Genomic DNA, 8159 nt, shown 5'->3' on the forward strand with positions numbered 1-8159 from the left:
GAATTAGTAGCTTATTTGTATTTGGGGGCAGAGATAAAGGGAGAAATGAGTGTGCTAGAGTAATAATGTAATGGGAAAGTTCAAAAAGTTACCCCAGGGCCTTTGCTCTGAATAAGAGAGGAATACATTGCAGACTACCTTCCGTCTATCTGTGGAGGTTGGTAGACTGGTCAAAAATTGCCTAAGAACACAAACCACAGCAAATGAGATGGACAAGAAAATTATAAAACTTCCATTAATGTTTTGCCTTGCTAAAGGTATGGGATCTTTTGCATAGGAAAACACTTTTCTGGGCATTCTTTGGTGGTTAAAAGTTTATAAGGACACAGTTGATACAAAAGGCCCATATTACATTATGTAATAAAGCTTAAACAATGCAGCATGAAGATGCTTCTGAGAAGCTGGAAAGCAAAGAAGCTCTGGAGAGGTGATTTCTCTTATCTGGGAAGAGAGAAGAGGGAACACCCAGGCAATGTGGTGACCTTCCAAGCAGACCCCAAGAAGGGAGATGACCAGGGAGACATTCCGAGGAACAGGATGGCAAAGGGGCTTTTAAGAAACAATGATGACTGCGGTTTAATTTTAAGCTGTTTCTTGTGCACAGGATTGCAATCCCCTCTAACATTTTCAGCCTCTATAAACATTTATTTCATGCATAACCCTTGAATTTGTGGTGCTTCAGAGAATAAAGAAGAGACAGGGACCAAACTTGAGGTTAGGTAGGTAGAAAGAAGATAGCAACCAGAAGAAGCAAGATGGGAGTTCAGTGGGAGCAGGAATCTGGAGGGAAAACCTATTGCATTGTGGTTCTATAAGGTGCTCAGAAATGTTCATTGAATGAATGAATGCATGAATGAATGAACCCCTGGAAACTTTGAGACAGGAATGCTTGACTTCCAAGAGCCTGCAGGATGGGAAAGTATTGAGCCATTTATTTGGATATTAATAAAAAGAATGATCTTAGAAGCTTGTAGTACTTGGGAACATCCAGGCTGAAAATTGCTAAGATCTAGATGTTGGAAAGTCATCAATAGGAAGTTGAGGATGATTTAAGGTTGAGGATGAGAAGGATGAGAAGTTATGATGCCTGTTCTAGCAAACTGTGCTTTGTATTTCTGCATTTTGCTTACTTGTTTCTGGGAGGAAGATGAGGAACATTTTTCTTAGATTTTTTTAAAAAATTCTTAATTACATTTAAAATAGAGAGGCCCACTTCCATTAGTAAGGACAAATACTCTATGACATTTTTCCTCTCAAACAAAAGTTGTCATCACAAAAAAAGGTATCATGTGATATCTAAGATAAGGTAAACAGGAGTCATTAAATCTCATAGCCTTGGAGTCACGAGAATTTGGTTGGGCATCTGTCTAAAGTCATAAGAGCATTCCAAGAAACCATCTAAAAGGGGAGAACATGGGAAAAACAGCCGATATGTCAACCCAACTTCTTCATAATGACAGAATATATGAAGCTGCCATGTTTGTTCTGTATCCTAGAACTATGGTACTTGGCTAACCCCAGGTCACTGGCTCAACAGAATCATGGCATTATGTTCCTTGATTCAATGAACATGATGTTCTCAAACTAGCAAACACTGTGTTCTCCACTAAAATTCCCTCAAAGTAAAACATATGCAGGGTGAGATGAATTAATGGCTGACAGTATTAACTACTAAATTCCTAGGTTCAAACAACACAATTGCCTACATTTGACTTATTAAAAGTAGGCAATTATTGTTTTGCACTCAAAAACTCAGAAGAAAGAAAACAAGACTTCCCTTAGCACTGTGGTTTTCAACCAGGGGCAATTTTATCCACCAGGGGACATTTGGTAATATCTGGAGACAATTTTGGTTGTCATGCTTGAGGGGTTGCTGCTGGCATCTAGTGGGTAGAGGCCAGGGAAGATGCTAAACATTCTACTATGCACAGGACAGCCCCCATGCTGAAGAATTATCCCCCGTTTTATGTCAATATTGCCGAGGTTGAGAACCCTGCATTAGCACTAAATGCTTGAGGTGCTTTCAATCATTCTTCATTTAACAAGCAACATTTACTAAAGCTTACTGTGTGTCTGATGTGGCCCAGGTACTGTGAGTTCAGAGTCCTGCTCTTGAGAAACTCACAGTTCCCAAGGAGAAGCAGTTAAGAATAGAGGCAATTACAAAGAGGAAAACGTGTTAGTAATGGTGTATCTGACATATTTTAGTAACACAGACCAGGGAGAGAGAAGTTGAAAATGAGAAGTTGAATGTTTTTAGGAATTGCATTACTACCATTAATTAATTTATTTATACAACAAAACTTATTAAACAGCCAAAATGTGCCATGCTTTGTGCTATCGGTTCATAATATTGTTCTGTGGGTCCCTGACTTGTAATTTTAGAGGTGGAGGATGCCAAGCTCTCTAAACACATTTGATTGGAAACTTTATGTTGGCAGATACAAAGTGGTTTTCCTTGAACAAAAATAGCAATATTAAAACGAATTTCCTGATCTCCTGGGTTCCTTGGATTGGCCTCAGCACTGCCCAGGATAGGGGCAGAAGATGAAATGGATGCCAATAGGCCAGGTCTCCTATCCTCACCTCTGCCACCTCACTTCAATAAAGCAGCTCTGCATCTTACCTGTGTGTCTATAATGAAGCACATTGAGAGATCTTTTTTAAAAAAAATTATCAAATACTGATTTAAGGAATTCACATTGCCATGTTGGAAACCAAGAATGACATTGATTTGAGTTTTAAGGACAACATATTATAGTGGGAAGGATATGACACAGGCCGGCGGGAAGGCTGAGTGCTAGTTAACTCTGCTGCTGATGAGGTGAGTGACCTCGGGCAAGGAGTTTTATCTCTCCAGGCCTCAGTTTCTTCATCTGAAAAAGGCAATGATTATTCTAGATCAGTTCTGAGGTTGCTCTCAGCTGTAAGATGCTGTTATTTATGTAATTATTATGTAATTACTACACAGTGTCCACTATTGTGTAAATGTATGAAATAAGCAGACTGAGAAAGTGTTACACACACAAGGGTAAATAAAATCCTTGACCTGAAGGTTAGTTGGAGTGGTGATGGGAGTCCTTTCCAAAGAGAATGGGAACTTCCAATTTGAACCCATGTAGTAAGTTGGCATAAAAAAAGTTAAAACTTCCCAGTCTACCAAGTTCAAGGTCTGAGAAACATCCTTGGATCTTTCATTGTTCTCATTAAACATCCAAATGAAAAAGAATTCACTTCTCTCAAGGTTACATGTAAGAGCCTAGTTCCCCTTTTCCTTTACCTTGACAGGATGCATGGCCTCATTAAGTTATACAACTTTGCTTGCAACTGCATTGACTTCAGCATATCAGATGAGCATGTTTCTAATAATGAGAAATATCATCCCTTTCATTACTTCTTTCATTCATTCAGCAAAGATGTATTGAACACTTGCTATGAGCCATATAGGTTGTGCTCTCTTATTCCTATTAACACCCCCTAAAGATGAAGATGGTTTAAAAATGCTGATCACTGGTCCTTCCTGCCATCTGTGTTGTCCAGAAGCATTCCATTTTCTGAAACCACAAGTCACTGAACCTTAGCATTGCAACTTTCCCAGCATTTTCCCTTTTTGTGTATTATAACTCTATGAAGTCACATCTCCCCCAGGCTATTGGAACACAGAGCTCAGCTGAGCCTGAAATCTACTGAGAGAGAAGAAATTAGAAAAGGAGGAGGGGGGAAGTTAATGGCAAAAGCTATTCACATGGCACCACCCCCACAGGTCCAACAGGTTCTGTGATATCCTTACAAGCCTGGTTAGTGAGGCATGCCTCCTCGGGGAGGTACTGGGACAGCCAGTTTCTCTAATGGCCCCGCCAGGCCAAACTTCCTGGAGAAAAACTCACTATCCATAAAACACATTTTGAGTAACACCAAAGTGCACAGTGACCCATAGCTTTCTTCTTCTGAACAAATTGTTTAAAGACCAAGATGTGTTGGGGGAGATACCGGGCACTGGAGAATTAGCAGCAGGTGCTATTTATAGAGCCACTGCGCTCGGCAGAGGTCCCTCTGCCCAGGGAAAGCCATTAATCTTACCCAGCAAAAGAAAAAAGAAGTAATAAACTTAATAATGATTTAGAGTAAAGGAGGGAGAGAAAGCGCTGAGGCTAATACCAAGGTGGATCTAAGCCAAGAGATTAGTTTCTCTCGGTGGAAAACAACGTGCACACTCATGCGCACACACACAGAGACACAGACACACGTGTGCGTGCACACACACGCACTCTCAGTAATGCAGGCCTGGTTCCCTCCTGCCTCCCAAATACCGATCACTGCTGCTCAGCCTCTTAAAAAAGCAGTTAAATGGCTTTTCTTTTTGGGAGGCTGACAGACAAATGTCTCTAAGTAGTGCACTGCTGCAAAGAACACTGTAGATATGCCACGCTAAAGCAGAAAAGTGGAGGGATCCAAGGTTTATTAAACCTTACAACACTGTTATGACACTCACTGCTATGACAGTGAATTAATTCCTGGGTGATGCCCTTTATCAACAAAAATTGTCAAGATGTATTTTGAAAGCATTCATATTTTAGCATAGTTTAACTCACGTTCCAGTGGGGAGCCTTAATAGGTCACGAGGAGCTGGAGAAAATGATTTCTGTTTTCATACATAAAAGAGGGTCCACCAGGTATATCAGCATTCAAATTCCCATTCAGTAAAAGGTATTTTGCATTAGGAAATTCTCTCTTAAGAGTTCTCATGGATTGCAAACATAAACTATAAAGAGCAAAACGCGCAAACAAATAACTTTTTTTCCAGGAAAGATGCATGAAAATAAATATGCTTCCAAAGGAAGTGACTGTCCTCATTTGGGTCTTTAAAGTTCTCAGAGAGTGCCAGTTAGCGGGAAGTATTTTCATTGCAAACAATTCTGCCTTTTTAAATGTTAAGTATCCTTTATTCCTGGACACCAACCAGAGACAATGGAAAGAAAGAAGACCTGGGCATCCAGGCAGAAAACAGGCGGCCTTGTAACGTAGCCAAAATGAATTTAGAATTCTTGTGTGATACAATGTTAAGGCAGGAGTGTTGAGTAGAAATGTGTAATGAACTCCAAGTGGCTGCCTTTCAGATCTCAAGAGCTGAAACTGACTTGACGCCGGAGACCGCTGCTTCCCCTGCTCAACTATTCAAGTGACTATGGCACCCGGGAATAACAATGAGAACGGCACAAAGACCACCACTTCAGAATGGCGTTCAGAGATGGAGATGGGCCAAGTGTGCAGGGCAACAGATCCCCAAAGCACTTTGTGTGTGACAACTTCAAATTTTTGATAGAACTAGATGTTGAAAAAAAATTAGGGATGGATGGCAATTGTAAAAGTCTATGTCCCTTTGGGGAAGCTCTCAGGATGTAAGAACACTAGATCTTTCACATTAATATTGCATAATGAGAAGAGCATATTACAGGGTTTTATTAAGTGAAATTCATCTTATTGGACATAGAGTTGTCACTTTGTTGACTCAATTCTTAGCTATATGAAAAATACCATCTAATAATTTATTTATGATAATCATGCCTATCATCTCAATTATTGTTCATCATGACACACTTGCAAAGTAGATCTTGCAGGTACTATTATCGCCATTCTGCAACAGGAAAACTATAGTGTAGAGAATTAAGTGCTCTGTGTGAATAGGGTAGTAGCAGAACCCATGCTGGACCATTTTACTTATCAATATGTCATAGCAAATTTAACATGGAACACAAAGTCTCTAAATGACTCTGACAGTCTCTAAATATAGTTATGGTGTCAGTAGGCCAACTGGTTGCAACACAATGCTAATAAGGAAAAGATAATAGGAACAGTAGATTGAACTGTAAAAAGGAAAAACTAATCTTGCTCCATTTCTTGGCCACAGACCACATCCTAACTCCATTGAGTTACTTCACAAATATATACTCAGGAGTAAAAGTATTTGAGATAAGGCAAGAAGAAAGATAGGCCAGCAAAGACTCCTTATTAAAAATGGGGCAAAGACTAAAATATCAAGATAATTTTGGATTATTTTTAGGTCAATGATGAATTTTCATAATGGAAGATATCACGTCACCATAAGGTAGCAAAAGTATAACTATATTTGAACCTTTCTACCCATATGAGAGGACAGAATACCACATCAAGAATACAGTCACCACCTGCTACCACCCAGATTTTGTGCTTCACACATCCACCAACTTACAGTTACCGTGGTTCTTTGCACTGTCAATATCCAAAGAATGAAACTCACACAAGGCAGAATTGTCTTTGTTCTCATGTAAGGTGGTTTAGAACTTTCTCCTTCTAAGAGTTTCAATAATGACAGGAACCCATGACCTAATTTTACAGTTGACATTATAGTGAGACTCCATCTATTTCTAGTCCACAGTGCTGTTGACATCCCGTTCCATTTTTCTTTGACAGTTCTTTTATTTTCTGTGTAATGACCAATGCCTCTAATTTGCATTTTCCTGTTTTTGAAAATACCCTTTAAAAAACTTGCTTAGTAAAAAGAAACGTTTCAGAAACCAGTTAATGATGGGTAGAAGCATTTCCATGTTTACTTCCTCTAATAAAAACTGATCTGTTTCTAAACGCTTTCTTAAGGGATACGGTTAACAAGCCACACCCAACTTCCATCATGTGGGTTTTGCTTTGTTGGGTTGTGTTTCGTGGGCTCCTTTGACCTGAAGATTATTCTGAGCAATATGCATTTCACCTACTCAGTACTGTGTGATGCCGGATTCCATCAGCAGGAGAAAGAAAAAGTGGAGAGGGATGAAATGGTAATACACTTTGGATACGAGAATTATATGGAATTACAGAATAGATTTATTCTAGAAGAAAACCACAATGATGGTTCAAAATAATAACATAATGTATGAAACTCTGACAACTCATTTTTAAAATGTTCTATCTCTTCCTGGAGTATAAAATTAGTTAGAGACAGTTAGCAGATTAGCCTCTATAGTTTTTAGTACTAAGTTACTTAACTGCTATGTGATATTGTGTCAACAAGGTTTTGTGACCATATAAAATGAATAACGTTTTGCATAGAAGTTTTCTCATTTACTTTTCAGAGTTTCCACCATTGAATTAAGAACAAAAAGTACTTCCTATGATTTGTTTTTGGGTCATTTCTGTGGATACTGGGGGAATCACTAGTCTGGACATGAACATATGACTATTAAAAACACAAAATAGGTACCACACTAATAAGAATTCAACCTAAACGAAAGAAAACAAGCTATTAAAAATCTGGATTCTATGTTAAAAGAACGGCTGAAACTAATGACATTTAATTACTGGTTTAATCTCATAGATTTTGCCATTCTCACATATACATATCAACATTTGTTTTAGATGAAAATAAGCAAAATTGCACATGACCATTCAATACTATAGTTAAGATTTGTTCCATGGAAATATTTTAAAAATAGAATCAGTTAAAAATACTATTAAAAATGCTTATGCTAAAGATATTCTGTTTTTCTTAAAGCAGGGGAAAGTTCATGATGCAGTTTTTTTTTTGAGATGGAGTCTCAGTCACCCAGGCTGGAGTGCAATGGTGCGATCTTGGCTCACTGCAACTTCCGCCTCCTTGGTTCAAGCAATTCTCCTGCCTCAGCCTCCAGAGTGCTGAGATTACAGGTGCCCACCACCACACCCAGCTAATTTTTGTATTTTTAGTAGAGATGGTGTTTCACCATGTTGGTCAGGCTTGTCTCGAACTCCTGACCTCAGGTGATTCACCCACCTCAGGTTCCCAAAGTGCTGGGATTACAAGCATGAGCCACCGTGCCCGGCCGATGTAGATGTTTTTTGTTTGTTTGTTTGTTTGTTTGTTTGAGACAGAGTCTCGCTCTGTAGCCCAGGCTGGAGTGCAGTGGCGCGATCTTGGCTCACTGCAAGTTCTGCCTACCAGGTTCATGCCATTCTCCTGCCTGAGTCTCCTGAGTAGCTGGGACTACAGACGCCTGTCACCATTCCCGGATAATTTTTTATATTTTTAGTAGAGACAGGATTTCACCATGTTAGCCAGGATGGTCTTGATCTCCTGACCTCGTGATCCGCCCGTCTCAGCCTCCCAAAGTGTTGGCATTACAGGTATCAGCCACTGCGCCCGGCCTGTA

Source organism: Piliocolobus tephrosceles, chromosome 9 (genome assembly GCF_002776525.5).
Source record: "Piliocolobus tephrosceles isolate RC106 chromosome 9, ASM277652v3, whole genome shotgun sequence".
In the NCBI taxonomy this organism is placed as follows: Eukaryota; Metazoa; Chordata; class Mammalia; order Primates; family Cercopithecidae; genus Piliocolobus; species Piliocolobus tephrosceles.